Source organism: Girardinichthys multiradiatus, chromosome 9 (assembly GCF_021462225.1).
Source record: "Girardinichthys multiradiatus isolate DD_20200921_A chromosome 9, DD_fGirMul_XY1, whole genome shotgun sequence".
NCBI lineage: Eukaryota > Metazoa > Chordata > Actinopteri > Cyprinodontiformes > Goodeidae > Girardinichthys > Girardinichthys multiradiatus.
In genome coordinates, this window is record NC_061802.1 from 50,373,932 (window position 1) to 50,382,745 (window position 8,814).

An 8,814-nucleotide genomic window follows, 5' to 3' on the forward strand; every position below is an offset into this window, starting at 1 on the left:
TTATCCTCTGCATTTAACCCATCCCATAGGGCGCAGTGGGCTGCCATTGTGTGGCGCCTGGGGAGCATTCAGGGGCTAAGGGTCTTGCTCAGGGTCCAAGAGTGGCATGCTCTGAGATTTGAACCAGGGTACTGTGGCCTTTCCGGAACACAAATGTCCTGCTCTCAAGTCACTAGGCCACTTTTTCCCCATACATAATGTATTTAAAACAAGAAGGGGTCAGAGATTATTTCATAAATTGTGGACATAGGTTAATTAAAGTAGTTAAAATATTGTTTCATCCTACAGAAGGAAAATGTTAATCACCAAAAGGCATAGTCTTATCAACTCTCTTTGTTAAGTTCACAGGTTCGGAGATTTTCCTTTTTCTGACATATCAATGATTTGTGAACAGAAAATAAGGAGAGGGAGATTAAAGGACATCATTTTTTATTTTCAGAAAAACAGAAATAGATCAAATATAATTAACATAGAAAAGCATGTACCATCTTACTCTAACCCAGTGTACAGCTTCATCCAAATCTGCTGTCAGAGGTGGAGCAGCTGCTCTTCTGGCTGCTGTTACACCCTTTCGTCTTCTTGTCGAAGATAGAGGGTCCCTAACTGGTTCTGATGAAGAATTCCTCATGGTTCTGATGGAGTTTGGGTCTGGTTCTGATGAATGTTAGACCTGGTTCTGATAGAAGGGTCCTCCTGATTCAGAATGTGATTTGGACCTGCATCTGGTGGAGTTTTCTTCCTGATTCTGATAGGTTTGCCCTGGTTCTGATGGTCTTTGGACCTGGTTCTGATGGAGATCTTTGCCAGGTTCTGGTGGAGTTGGGAACTGGTTATTATTAAGGATTCTTCCTGGTTCTTATGAAGATTTGTACAACGTTCTGATGGATGTTTCTTCCTGGTTCTGATGGAGTTTGGTTCTGATTCTGATGGAGTTTTGGTCTAGTTCTAACCGACATTTTTTCCAGGATCTGATGGGTTTTTGGATGTGGTTCTGATGGAGGGTTCCTAACTGAGTCTGATGGAGATTGGATCGGGTTTTCATGGAGATTTGTTCCAGGTTCTGATGGATATTGGACCTGTTTCTGGCAGACGTCTGTACCTGGTTCTGAGGGACCTTTCTTCCTGCTTTTGATGGAGTTTGGATCAGTTTCAACTTGGTTCTGAATAATGAATGTAATCTATGGATGCGTGTGTGTGTGTGTGTGTGTGTGTGTGTGTGTGGGTGTGTGTGTGTGTGTGTGTCTGAGTAGGAGACAGGGAGAGAAGAAAGGCAGAGTCACAGACATATACAGTGGAATATACACAGAGCTATAAATAGAACAGTGAAGAATGAATCAGCCAATCAGCAGAGTGTCAGCGTAACTTGACACCTGCAGCATTTCTAATGCAGCACCTCACTATCGTCTCCCCCTGGCCTGGGCTTTTAACATGGAGGCGCATGCTCCCGAACTACCGCCCATAACTCGGAAACTGTAAGGGCTATCGACGTCATTCTTGGACCGTTTTTCTCAGAACGGACAGGGGAAAGAGAATATTAAAACGTTTTTGCTGAAAATATAATATTAAAGGCACAACACTAGGTGACAAGAAAGGGAAAAATTGAGAAAAACAGAAAAATGCCTGAATATGCTCTTGAACAACGTCTAATAACTCGGAAACTATAAGGGCTATTGAAGAATATAAACTATCTATGTGTGTAACTGAAATGTGCTGATGGAGGTCATGACAGGGTGAAGAACAGGATGTGCAAGCATACAGACTAAGATAAGCCTGTTGGAAGTGAAAATAGGAAGTAATGGTTTCCTGACTGTTGAAGTCAGAAGAAACAACTCCTTATTTGGAAGTGAGAACTGTTATACTGTACAACTAAGTGATATGATATCTGTAAAAAAAAAAAAAATGTTGAACACACCCTTGAGACTCAATAAAAACAGCTGAAGCGGGGAGATGAGCAGAGTTGCTGCAGACGGAAGCACCTCTCCCTTGGCCAAGGCGAATCTTCAAGTGTTTTATTTTAACGGGGCTTTATCCTAAAATAAACCAACCCGGGGAAGCTTAAGTTAGGCTTCAACACTATCGATTTGATTCATGCACCATATGAATCAGCAGACCTTCCAGAACAATCATGGAGCTTCTCAAGTTTCTACAAAAATCTGTCTGAGAGGTGTGACCCTGTACAAACGTGGATCATTCTGACCATTTGTAACCTACAGCCTATATTCAAAAGTCTATGAAATTGCCCTTTAAAATGATTCACTCTTGTTCAGGTGTTGGTACAGCAGTAGAAGCTGTTTAAGAGGCTGACATGAAATGATCGCTGTTTTGATGCTCCACTGGGACCTAAGAAGATGGTCTTATCATCATAAGTCACAGAGTAGTAATTTCATTCTGGTTCTGATAGAGTTTGGACCTGGTTCTGATACATGTTTGTACCTGGTTCTGATAGAGGGTTTTTTTCTGGTACTGATGCGAGCTTTTTGCCAGGTTTTGAAGGAGTTTGGACCTGGTTCTGATAGAAGGTTCCTCCTGGTTCTGAAGGTGATTTGGACCTGCTTCTGGTGGAGGGTCCCTAACTGATTCTGATGGAGTTTGGGTCCAGTTCCGGGGGAGATTTTCTCCAGGTTCTGATGGATTTCTGAACTGGTTCTGATAGAGGTTTCTTTCGGGTTCTGACTGAGTTTGGACCTGGTTCTGATAGTGGGTGACTAACTGGTCCTGATGGAGAATTCCTCTTTGTTCTGATGGAGTTTGGGTGTGGTTCTGATGGAAATTTCCTCTTGGTTCTGATGGAGTTTGGGTCCGGTTCTGATGGAGATTTTATCCAGGTTCTGATGGAGTTTGGACCTGGTTCTTATGGAGGTTTCTTCCTGGTTCTGATGGAGTTTAGATCTGGTTCTGATGAATGTTTCTCCTTGGCTCTTATAGAATTTGGACCTGTTTCAGATGGAGGTTTGTACATGGTTCTGATGAAGATTTGCACCTTGTTCTGATAGAGTATCCATCTGATTCTGATGGATTTTGGACGAAGGTCTGATGGAGTTTGGGTCTGGTTCTGATGGAGATTTGTTCCAGGTTCTGATGGATATTGGACAAGGTTCTGATAGAGTATCTTCCTGGTCCTGGCAGATTTTGGACCTGGTTCTGATGGAAGGTTCCTAACTGGTTCTGATGGAGATTTCCTCTTGGTTCTGATGGAGTTTGGGTCTGGTTCTGATAGAGATTTGTTCCAGATTCTGATGCGCTAACAGCCTATATGCCAAAGTCTATGAAATTGCCTTTTAAATTTAATCACTGTTGTCTAGTTGTTGGAACATCGTACATGTTGTTTAAGTGCCACACACAAAATGGCCGCCATGTAGTTGCCTCCTATGAAGATGGTCAAAGGGTTAGGAATCAGATCAGGTTTAGGCCATAGGAATGAATGAAAATAAATGGAAGTCAATGGAAAGTCCTCAAAAAGATAGTAATCCATGAATGTGTGTGTGTCCGAGTGTGAGACACAGAAAGAATAGATGCAGAAACATAGACAGAATCATATACAGACATAGACAGTAGGAGATACACAGAGCTATAAATAGAACAGTGAGGAATGAATCAGCCAATCAGCAAAGAGCGTCAGTGTAACTTGACACCTGCAGCATTTCTAATGCAGCACCTCACTATTGTCTCCCCCTGGCCTGGGCTTTTAACATGGAGGCGCATGCTCCCAAACTACCGCCCATAACTCGGAGACCATAAGGGCTATCGACGTCATTCTTGGACCGCTTTTCTCAGAACGGACTGGGGAACGAGAATATTAACACGCTGAAAATATAATATTAAAGGCACAACACTAGGTGAAAAGAAAGGGAACAATTTAGAAAAAACAAAAATGCATGAACATGCTCTCGAACAACGTCTAATAACTCAGAAACTATAAGGGCTATCGATTTGATTCATGCACCGTATTAATCAACAGGCCTTGCTGAACAATCATGGAGCATCTCAAGTTTCTACAAAAATCTGTCTGGGAGATGTGACCCTGTGAAAAGGTGGATCATTTTGACAATTTTTTACCTGAGTGAAGGTGAATTTTCCACTGTCAAACAAACCTACTTCACGAGGAAACGATAAAAGGTATCCAAATAATTTTTGGACCGTAGGTATCAGCAAGGATTGGTGAACAATCCTGGAGATTTTTGTGTGTCTACATAAATCTGTGTAGGATATATGACAGTGTAGAAAAGTGGATACATTTTTAATTTTTCAATTTTAAGTGATTTTGGGAATGAAGGATTTGGTACTCCTAAACAAACCTTTTTTATGACAAAACGATAAAAGGTATCAAAGGAATTCCTTCACTGTGAGCGCCAGCAAGGTCTGACGATAAATCTCCAGAAGGCTCATGTCTCTATCTTGAACGGTTTATGAGAGGCGGCGATTCGAAAACATGTGGGTTTAAAGATTTTTTGCTCAGATTTTTTGAGAAATTCCTATAGATTTCCTATACAGGGTATGTTGACTTTGCGTTGCCTAGGGGCATGTTGCGGGAAAACTATTTGTCCCACATTACAGGCAAATGGCCCGAGTTTAGCCGGGGCCCGGTGCCTGAAACCTGGGTACACTTGGCCGAAGGTTCAGATCTGGCTGTGAAATGTGAAGAATCAGCGCATGTGATGCAGCCAAATGAGACTCTTGGTGTGCGTTTGGGCTTCCTGCATCGCATAGGAGAGAATTTTCCGGACGTGTGGTACCGTTGGAAAGGGCAGACTGAGACGAAGAGAATGAGCCCATCCATGTCTTCCCAAACCATTGCTGTCTCCCAGAACAGCCCTAAACGTTTGAGCAGGGTTGTATGGCAGGGAACATAGAGTGTTTTTTGATACCTTTTATAGTTTTGTCATAAAAAAGGTTTGTTTAGGAGTACCAAATCTGTCCTTCCCAAAATCGCAAAAAATTTAAAAATTTCTAAATTATCCGCTTTTCTACACTGTCATATCTCCTACACGGATTTATGTAGACACATGAAAACCTCCAGGATGGTTCACTGATACCTACTGATACCTACGGTCCAAAACTTTTTTGGATACCTTTTATCGTTTTCCCGTGAAGTAGGTTTGTTTGAGAGTAAAAAATTAACCTTCACTCGGGTTAAAAATGGTCAGAATTATCCACTTATTCACAGAGTCACACCTCCCAGACAGATTTTTGTAAAAACTTGAGAAACTCCACAATTGTTCAGCAAGGCCTGCTGATTCATACGGTGCACAAATCAAATTGATAGCCCTTATAGTTTCCAAGTTATTAGACGATGTTCAAGAGCATGTTCAGGCATTTTGTGTTTTTCTCAATTTCTTTTCACCTAGTGTTGTGCCATTAATATTATATTTTCAAGAATAAGTGTTAATATTCTCGTTCCCCTGTCTGTTCTGAGAAAAATGGTCCAAGAATGACGTCGATAGCCCTTACGGTTTCCGAGTTATGGGCAGTAGTTCGGGAGCATGTGCCACCATGTTATAAAGCCAGGCCATGATGAGACACAAAGTGTGGTGCTGCATGAGTGAGAAACAGCAGCTGTTGGGCGCTCATTAATTACCATAGCAACATAACACAGCTGCCAGTGAACTTAAGTAACCTCTGACAGAGAGAGTGGCTCTGAGGCTGAGCTCAGGCCAGAAGCTTCCATGAGTGTTCACAATAAGTCAGTCATAGCTGACAACCAAGCTAGACTTTCAAAATAAGACCTACACATATGCTACAAAATAAAAGCCTCTTTTTACACTGAACATCAACCTTTCATATATACAAATGATTTTTTTAAAGTTAATAGCATAAACAATGATTTCAGCCGAGCAAGCAGGTTCTATATGACCAATGGAAATAACCCAGACTTGAAAGGACAACCCTGCTAGATTTTCAAAATAAGACAAAACCTGCTCTATAAAATAAAAGCCTTTACATTTTAAACTATATATCATTGCAGGACTGGTCATTACATTACTGTTGGAGTTCACCCAGTGTTGTAAATGGGACTATGCTGGTCCTTTGAAATAAGGCTTACTGAAACTTTCAAAATAAAAGCCCAAGCTTTCCATAGTTTGCATTGATTTTTTTCTTTTTTTAAAGATATTTTGTTCCACACTAGTGGTCTTTATTTTTATTTTTTATTTTTTTGACAGTAGGCAGACAGGAATGAGGGGTAGAGAGAGGGGGAGACATTTGGCAAATGTCACCAGGTCTGGGACTTGAACCCTGGACAGCCACTTTGAGGACTACAGTCTCTGCATATTGTCGTGCACTTTCTTTTTTAAAGTTTTTGTCAGTTCTTGCATTTCAACAACTCTTTCAACAAGTAGTTTTCAGGTAACTTTAAATTGTTAAGATGTTTCATAGCTAATAGTCTTCCTGCTTAAACAGATCAGATGACCGATTTTCTTTGCTGTTTCTGCTATTTCTACTAATTTATCAGATTTCAACAGATTTTCTACAGTCAATTTCAGCTTGTTTCTGCCAGCTTTCCGCTAAAACATTCAGCTTACAGCATTGATGGGCAGGGCTAGGGTTGGCAACCTTTGAGCCGTTTGTCGTAGGATGGCGAGTGAGGTAGCTATGGAAAGGCCTCGATGCCCTGAGTGAACATGCGCAGTAATGGTGACTGTGAGCCTTTCCTGCTTTGGGCTAGAAGGCTTCAAAGTCTTGGGATTTGGAGTGTCTTTTAATTTTTGATTTGGTAGTGTGGAGATATATTATGTGTGTGCATTAACTATTATGTTCATAACCAGTGTGTTATAAAATGTATAACCTGTGTGTGAGTATAAGACATTGTGGCCTGCAGAAGTGTTGTTGCACAAACCTGGCCTTGAGTGTGAAGTAGAGAAATAATGAAGAATGGTGGGAAAAGAATGTGGGAGGATTAACTAGCCAAGTACTCCCTTCTCATATCAGCAGACTCCTTTCTCCAGGTGCAGGACAATAGCTGTCCAAATATGGTAAGCCGGAAGAGTCTGTATGAAATCATATGTATGAAAAAAACTGTAAACAGGGGCTGTTCATTTTCATGTGTGTTTCAATAAAAGCAATGGCCCCAGAGAGAAGCTCTGAAGTTGTCTCGGTGTGTGGTCAGATCACATTACAGAGAGCTTCCCCTGGGCCAGGTAATTGAATAACATGCAGCTGTCTCCGTGTGATTTATTTTAATGTCTTGTGAATTCTTGAATTCAGTGAATAAACGAACAATTGGTGACCCCGACGTGATTCCCGGCTGAATCAGGGAATTTGGACAAAGAGAGAGTGTGACAGACGGAAACCTCTGAGACTAGGGCGTCCATAATTATTCGTCAAAAGGTGAGGCAGATCCTTTTTCATTAAACTCTCCAATTGAATTTATGTGTAGGCCAAATTAAACCAGGTCTCAGTGGTTCTGATTTGTTATTACTCTGTAAAACTGTTAAAGACTGTGCATTAACTGAACGTGTTAAAATGGAGTCAGATATGAAAAGCTGAAATGAGACCAGGGGTGAAGTCCGCCTGGGTCAAAGGTCAAAAAGGTTGAAGTCCTTTTATTGCTGAGCGTGGCTGCTCCACTCATTAATTGACGAATTAATGAGATAATGCTGGGTCAGAGTCCCATGCAACTAGCAAAACACAAATAATTGGCAGTGGTTAGAGTCCAAGAACTAATTCATCTGAATTATTTTAAAGAAAACAGGTGAACGGTTCACTCAGAAATTTTACAAGAGTTAAAGTCCCCATCTAGTGGTCACACGGCAGAATTACACAACTGGCTGTGTGTGTACGGTTAAAGTCCCCATCTAGTGGTCACACGGAAGAATTACACAACTGGCTGGGTGTAAAGTCAGTGTTAGACTTTGAACACACGTTCTGAATTAAAAATGTGGTTGGATTTTTGAATATTTGAGCGAAAATGAAATGCATTTATTGAATATAGGGTGAAGTGGCTTGTAGTGGATTGTTTTTGCATATTTGTGCATATTTCCTGTGGGCAACTGTCTGTCAGACTTGTGTTGAATTGAGGAAATAAGAACTGGAATGTGTTTCTGCAAATGAGCGAGAGGATCATTTGGGTTAAAATAACTGTCGAGTGCTAGGGATAAGTGTCTGTGTGGCAGATTATAGAATAAATGTGAATATTAACTGTTTTTTGCTGATATTAAACAGTAGTGACTGTGGGAAAAAGCTGACTGCGTATGTGTGTGACTGGGACAGATCAGCAGAAGAGCCGGTCTGCCATTGCGGATGAATAAATGCACTGTTGTTAACAAAAATAATACATTCATAAGCGGATTTTGTGCGCATATTGTGAAAAATTGATTGAACATTTATTCCGTAGGATTTTAAACAACATGGAAGGTAAATTTTCGGACACAACAGCATGGGTGGATTTAGAAACACAATTGAATAACATACAAACACGGACAAGGTTAAAAATAACATTGAAAAAAAGGTTAGACAACCACTGAAGGCGGATGGAATTAATTTGACGGACAAGTGCGATTTAGGTGATTGGTTTAGAAAAAAACTGAACACAGCGAAGAAAAACACACAGGAAGCACAAAGTAAGTTGAATGATGCAACTGTTTGGTCCAAAGGTAAGTACCAGACAAACATAGATAAATTAGACAAAGAACAACGTTTTCGGGCAGAGATTCTTTTGATTTACCCTGGTGGTGAATGGACTACAGATTCCAAAAGAGGGGAATGAATCTGTCAGTGGAACTTCTGGATTATCTATGCCAGCATCTGTTGACTCATTTCAGGATGCAGAAAAAGCAGCCTTTCAAGACAAAGAGGTAAGAGAAAGACAAGAACAGAATC